This window comes from Grus americana, chromosome 27 (assembly GCF_028858705.1).
Source record: "Grus americana isolate bGruAme1 chromosome 27, bGruAme1.mat, whole genome shotgun sequence".
In the NCBI taxonomy this organism is placed as follows: Eukaryota; Metazoa; Chordata; class Aves; order Gruiformes; family Gruidae; genus Grus; species Grus americana.
Genome location: NC_072878.1, coordinates 3472027 through 3479411, shown reverse-complemented (window position 1 = coordinate 3479411; position 7385 = coordinate 3472027). Strand labels below are relative to the sequence as shown.

At 58.1% G+C, this 7385-nt stretch overlaps 1 non-coding gene across 1 annotated transcript; it reads left to right on the top strand.

Annotated features, from left to right (window-relative positions):
• Positions 1 to 3938: 3938 nt before the first annotated feature.
• On the top strand, positions 3939 to 4010 carry TRNAA-CGC (transfer RNA alanine (anticodon CGC)). The gene has a single exon. It is a non-coding gene; the product is annotated as a tRNA-Ala (tRNA).
• Positions 4011 to 7385: the final 3375 nt, after the last annotated feature.

Below are 7385 nucleotides of genomic sequence, written 5' to 3'. Positions count from 1 at the left end.
GGTTTCAACATCCACTTTTTTTAGTAGTGGAGGGGCGACAGGAGCCCCTGTCAGAAGAGACAGTGGGTTGCCCCATGCCCTACACAGCCAAGTCCAGCCAGCACTGCAATAGCGCTACTGCTGGCACAAGCTGAGCTCATCAGCAAAGCTGGTGATGCCTCTGTGAAAGCATATTTCAGAAAGGGCACAAATGCCAGAGTGAGACAGAAGTAAGGTAGGAAAAAAAACAGTGAGGAAAAAATCCTGCGGACAGCAAGGTCAGTGAAGAAGGAGAGGGAGGAGGTGCTGCAGACACCAGAGCAGAGATTCCCTTGCAAATCATGGAGAAGACCATGGTGAGGCAGGCTGACCCCCGCCAGCCCATGGAGGTTAATGTTGGAGCAGACAGTCACCTGCAGCCCTTGGAGGACCCCATTCCAGAGCAGGTGGTTGCCCCCAAAGGAGGCTGTGACCCTGTGGGAAGCCCATGCTGGAGCAGGCTCCTCAAGGACTTCTGACCCCATGGGGGACCCACCTTCCACTAGACCAGGTCGCTCAAAGCCCCATCCAGCCTGGCACTGAACACTTCCGCGGATGGGGCATCCACAACTTCTCTGGGCAGCCTGTGCCCGTGTCTCACCACCCTCACCAGTTAAAATTTCATCCTTAAGTTCAATGTAAACCTACCATCTTCCAGTTTAAAAGCCTCTTGTCCTATCACTACAAGTCCTGGTAAAAAGTTTCCCTCTTCCCGTAAGCCTGCCCTATACACTGTATGCCTGCAATAAGGTCTCCTGTCGCAAATCCTGATCCAGAGTCCTCCCGACTACACCAATTTGTCACAGATGGGCGATTTAGACCAATTAAAGAACCACTGCCAGAAGTATCAGCAAAAGCGGTTTTACTGCACCTTAACAAAGTTGCATGGCAAGGATCACTATATTCCTTGCTGCACAGAGGATGTAACAATGATTCACAGCTACCAAAACAGAATCAAAGTCACCAATACAAAATCTTAGTGCACTCTTACACAAGGTTAAGCACGATATCAGTCACTTAGCAAAGATCTGCAGTGGCTAAGAGGTCTCTCAGCCTCAAGGAGTAACCTTGAGAGGTGTCCCAGCTCAAGGAGAGATCACCGCTGGGCAGCCAGCTGCTTAGCAGGGAGAGCTCAAAGAAGATACCCTTAGGCTGCCACATTTATGGAATAGAGTGGTTGGCTCACAGGCAAATTCCATGTGATGGGAAAGGTATGCATGAGACTCCTTGTACCCACAACTTTCTTTGTTCCCTGACAAATGAGTCTTGGAGGAACCACCTGTTACTCATGTCTTAATCACGTGATGGGTGTTCCAGTTTCCAAGCCCATATACATCAATGCTCACCATGTCCCTCTGCTCCTGTTTTCAGAGAACAGACTGGAAGTAGAGAAGTTGCTGGCCAGGTTACACCTGGGCCTTTACCTCCTTTGGACCCTGAACCAAACTACTGCTGGTTTGGTCAGGGAGCCGAGTGGATCCGTCACAGGGACTCAGCTTCCTCCCATACCTGCCACAAACCCACAGGCAGTGGGAGTCCTCTTGCCTCAGTTCACGAGTGCGCACACAATACAGTCCTCCAAAGAGTGGAAGAAACCACATGTGCCTCCTGTCTTCGAGAAGGGCAAGAAGAAGGACCCAGGGAACTACCGGCCAGTCAGCCTCACCTCTCTCCCTGGGAAGGAGATAGAGCAGCTAATCCTGGAAACATTCTTCCAGGCACACTGTACTGGTTTGGGCTGGGATGGAGTTAATTTTCTTCACGGCAGCCCCCGTGGTGCTGTGTTTGGGATTTGTCACCAAAACAGAGTTGCCAACACACCGATGGTGTAGCTATTGCTGAACCATGTTTGCACAGCATCAAGGCCTTCTCTGTTCTCTCCCTTCCTCCCCAGCGAGTAAATTGTATTTGTGAATGAGGGAAGAGGAAGGGGATGTCATTCAGCAAGACAAAGATTTACACTGTGTATTGGCGGTGGTGTCCAGGCTTTGGCAGCAGGGGGGATGCGGGGGTGTCCTCTGTGAGAAGACACCAGGGGCTGCCTCCCCATGCCAGACAGAGCTGGTTCCAGCAGGCTCCAAGCAGACCACCACTGCACAAAAACGAGCCCATCAGCGAAGCTGGTGGGACCTTTACAAAAGCATATTTAAGAAAGGACACAACTGCCAGAATGGGAGAGGAGTAAGGGAGACAAAATGTGAGAAACAGCCCTGCAAGCACGGAGGTTGGTGAAGAGGGAGGGGGAAGAGGTGCTACAGGCACAAGAGCAGATAGTCTCCTGCAGCCCATGAAGAATATCAGAGTACAGCAGGTATTTCCCTGCGGCCCATGGAGAAGACCATGGTGGGGAAAGTAAGCCCTGCAGTCCGTTGAGGACCGAACACTGAAGATGTTGGACAATTCCTGAAAGAATGCTGGATGGAGGACAGCCCATGTTGGAGCGGGTTTGTCTTGAAGGACTGTAGCCCATAGGAGGGACCCCATGGGAAAAGTCTTAGAGGGAAGGAGCAGCAGAGAGGAACTGTTATGGACTCACCACAACCCCCATTCCCCATCCCCCTGCGCTGCTCAGCGGGGAGGAGATAGAGGAGTTGGGAATGAAGGAGTGAGTGAAGTGGAGCCAGGGACAAAAGGGTTGGGAGGAGGCCTTCCCTGGGGAAGGAGGTAAGGTCTTCCACCAGCCCCACGCTTCTTCCACCCTCAGTCTTTGCAGTTGCACATGCCTGGTCTGCCCATTTACCTTCAGATTTTTGCAGACCTGTCTGCCTTCCTCCAGCCTGCCCCAGCCCTGCTTGCTCCTTCACCTCTTGCCAGAGCACTGTCCCACCTCTGTAGCTGCAGCCCTGCAGCTCAGAAGGAGCCTTCCTCCAGCACCACGAGTCCCCAGCCTCCCCCTGGGCAGGACTCTCCATTCAGTGCTCCTCTGGGGTGGTCTCCAGCTCTCCCTCCTTCCCTGCTCCACAAGGATCGAGGTCTCTCCACTGCACCATCTCTGCAAAGACCCTGTCTCTCTCCTCTTTCTCATTCTCCATGGTGCACAGACTGCTCCTCTCCTCACACCCCCCTTCACCTGGTTCTCAGTTCCCAGACCAGAGGCCACTGTCCCCCCCCACTCCCAGGCAGAGGCACTCCCTGGAGCTGAGGCCCGAATGGCAGCACCCTTCCTCTGGAGGTCTGTCGCAGCGAGACCTCTGATGTGCCCAGGACAGCTGACCAAGCCGTGCTGAGGATCACCCACTGCAGTGCATGGGCGTCGTGTGTAGTCACACGCTGTCCTGAGCAGAGTTTCTTGCCCCCCTTGACCCGCCTGCTGCAATGACTGATGAAACACCTCTGTGCTGCTCTCTGGGCATCAGCCCCAGGGCGATGGAAGCCTGCCCTTCACCCCACCTCCAGGGATGCTGCCAGGGAGGGGGGTGCAGAGGGAGGCCCGCTACCTGGATGAGGGGGTGAGAGGTTTCTGTCCCCATGGCCCCCCACCGCACACCCTGGGGTGCCATCAGAGCCTGGGGACACCTCACCCCAGGGAGGGTGTTTCCCTCACCCTGTTGCTCTGCTCCTCCTGTGGAGCTGGGGACAGGTGGGAGACAGACGGTTGTTGCCCTAGGTGGCAGAGGAGGCTCGGGGGTTTACTCCTCTCCATCAAGCCCAGAGTGGGTCAGAGCGTGGGAGCAGCGCCTGCAGCAAGAGCCTCCTTCTGCCCCATTGCCCTGCTGAGACGTGGAAGGGGCAACGCTCTGCAGTGCACCCCTGTGCCAGGATCAGGCCCCCGTGGAGAGGCCGTCCTGACTTCCCCCATCTCAGGAGGCTTCAAATGCTGTTTTCTGCAGAGGGTCCCCGGGCACCCAGGGGACAACAGGGCTGTGCTTGTCATAGACATGTCACGGCAGCAGAGTGTCTGTCCTGCTGGCAGGCGTGAAGGGGATGTAGCTCAGCGGCAGAGCGCCCGCTTCGCATGTGGGAGGTCCTGGGTTCGATCCCCGGCATCTCCAAGGGTGCTTTTTCCCCCAGTGCCCAGCCTCAGGCGGGTACAGGCTGGAGCTGGAGCACTGGTCCTCTCCAGGCACTGTGGGCCTGCCCTGCCCACCCAGGGCCTGTCTGTGGGGTGAGGAGGGCTGTGTGCGCTGCCTCTGCTGAGCCACCTCCCAGAGGTGCTGGACCTGAGCTCAGGTGCAGATCCCATCCCAGCTGGGAAACACCCCCCTGTGCCAGCAGCTAGGGGTGTCTGAGCTGGACCAGCCTGGACAGGCCTGTGGGACTCCCAGCTGGTGGAATGGCATTTCTTACCCTGTCCCTGTCTCCAGGTCTTTCTCCCTCTGCCATCACCACTGCCTTGAGCAGAGGAACCCAGAGGTGCTGAGGTCAGGCACAGCCCTGCAGAGGTGGGACTGCTGGGGCTGGTACCCACCTCTTGTTCCTGGGGGTTTGGTGTCTCCGTCCAGCCCATGCTTGTGGGATCAGGGAGACACAGGGCTGTCCAAAGCCATGCACAGGCAGCAAGGGCCAGGAGATGGTGCCTCAGCTGTTTCCCCACCAAAACCATCTGCAACCCAAAGTGGGACATGAGACATGGCCTTTCACTGCAGGGTGCTCAGTGCCCCCCAGCAACGGTGGGCCCAAATTCAGAGAAATAAGGTATAAAAGTGAAGTACAGAAGAAGGGCGGTGGGGTAGGGATATCTTCTGAACACAGGATGTTTGGTGCCAGTCTGGACACTGAGCTGCGGACTCAAGCCGCCCCAGGTGGGGACCAGGGAGAAGAGCCCAGTGTCTGCCCCATGCCACCTCCCTGCCAGCTCTGCCCTCCCCCAGGGGTAATATTTCTCCCTTACTCTGGCACCTGGCAGAGCTTTGCCTCCTCCTCCTCCTCCGGGAGATGAGCCACAGAGCCCAGGGGTGTGTGTGAGGGGGCAGCACACCTGAGCAGAAAGAGCCCGTTTCAGGGCATTTTGGGGCCTGAACAGTCTGGCCCTGAGGGCTGGGTCTGTTCTCTGCAGCAATGGGGGATCATCACTGTACCCCAGATCTGAGCTTCCTCCTGCAGCAGCTCCCCAGGACCTACACAAGGGGCCTGATGGTGAGACCCCAACCCTCTGCACTGCTGCCCCACGCTGGGCAGAGCACGGCTGTGGAAATCCCTCAGGAGAGGAGAGTTGTCAGGGAGAGACCCTCAAGGTCATCATCATGGGTGACACACATGGACACAGCAAACACAGCCTCCATCCCTTGGGAAACTACAACTGGGGGAGGCTCCAGCCCTGCATCTCCACAGGGCCAGGGACTGCCAGCAGGAAAGCTCTAGGGACCAGGGCAGAGAGGTCTGTGAGCCTGGGCTTCCCCATATCCCTCAAGGTTACCCCAGGGGTGGAGGAGCTCTCAGCAAGGAATGGGTCAACACTGCTGTGGGACATGCTCTTGGTGACAGCTGCCTCCTCCCCTCTTCTGCTCTAGGGCCAGATCCTGCTGTTTGCAGTGCTACCCACCTGGGGCTGCTCCCCTGCAATGGACACCCAACACACCTTCTGGTCTGCAGCAGAGAAGCCCATCAGGGAAGAGCTTGAGGGGTCTGAAGACCCACCGGTGGGACCTGGGAGGGCAGTTTGGGTTTCAGGTTCCTGCCCAAGTGTCAAACCCTTCTCCCTACCCAGCTCCTGCGTGAGTCATTTCTCTGCCCATGGGAGCTGGGGCAGGTGAAAGCCCCAGCCCAGGGAGAGGGACCCTGGCTCAGCTCCCAGCAGTGCCGGCTTTAGGGGAGGGACACAAAATACCCTCTGCCATGGAAATGTGCCCAAATTAGCAGCCTCCCAGACAGGACCATCTCCAGAGCAGGGGCTGGATGATGGCTTTGGGCAGCAGCCCATGTCTCCTGGGGATCCTTTCTCCCTCCCCTGGACTCTCCCTCCTCTGCCTCCCACAGCACTGAGGGAAAGGTCCCCCCATTGCTCCTGCTCTCATCCCCCCTGCACCTGCACACAGGTACTGCCCCGACACAAACCCTCACTGACACCCCTGGGAGGCAGCAGGAGGGCAGGGCTGGGGGCTGGAGCGCAGCAGGACGAGGGGGTCCCAGGGCTGCCGTGGGGCCTTACAGTCCCTGCCCAGGAAGGAGGCAGCTCTGGGGATCTACCAGCACTGCTCCAAGGTCTGTGAGGGCCCAAGGGAGCAGGAACAGCTCATGGAGACTGGGGACCTGGCAGAGCCAGGGAAGGGGCAATCCCAGCCCCGTGTGCCCCAGCAAGTGCCTCTGTACCCTGTGCCAGGACAGTGGGCAGCGGAGCTGCCTCCTAACCACTGTGGGAGGTGATCCATGGGAGGTGAGACCCCCTGGGGCTGGATGGGGTGTTCAGGGCACTGCGGCCACCTTAGAGCTTGTTTCTGTGGGGCCACAGCCCAGGGTTCACCCCAACACAGCAGCTCTGTCATGGCCTCTGTGCCACGGGACCAGTGTGGCTGAGGCAGGGCCTGGGGGAAAGAGCAGCTGGGGAACCCCTGGGTGAGGAGATGGGTGCTTCCTCTGGGGTGCATCATGGGACCTTGCAGGGAGCCATTTTTGCTGGAAACTGTGGCTGGTAGGATGGAAATGTCTCTGTCAGCAGGAATATTCCCCAGGGAACATGGGCTCTCGCAGCTCCACAGCCTGACCCTGAACGCACTGTCCCCAAGACGTGGCCCTTCCTCACCGCCATCTCCTTGTGCTCTGCTCCCCCCGATCAGCCTCAGGGAGACACCCCGACACCTGGGCAGGCAAGCACCAGCTCTGGGTCATACCCCCAAAGGCTTTTAATAAGAACAAATGTGGAGGCAGGGGGTAAACACAGGAGAATAAAACCAGAGGCAATGCCCAGCTGTTTCTGCTGCCCATGGGAAAAGGCAGACGGTTCCCTGGTGCTCACGGCTCTCCCAGCTGCACAGACCTCTCCTCCCTCCTGGCTGCACCCAGCTGCATGGCAGGGACGGGCTGTCCTGGCCCCGGGCCCAGGGACTGTTGGGCACTGAGCTCTGGTGTCACAGCCTTTGTGTCCTCAGGGGGATGTGCCAGAGATGCCTCATCAGCATCATCATAGCCTGTGCTCTCCGGGGACAGGGACCAGGCATCTCCCTCAGCTCCAGGGGCCCCAGCACTTCTCTGGGAGTGCAGCTTTGCCCCTGCAGGCAGCAAGGCAGCCCATTGCACATTCGTCCCATGAGGTGCCCCTCCTGGTCTCTACATCACCCTCCCCCCTTCTCCTCACCAGTCAGCTCCCTCTCCCACCCCCGGTCCCCCCAAGGAAAACTCCTAGGGCAGGTTCCCCCATCCCAGGATTTTGGGCTCTCAGTATGGCAGCAATTCATCCAGCAGCAGGGATGGCACCCCAGGAACCGGCAGCG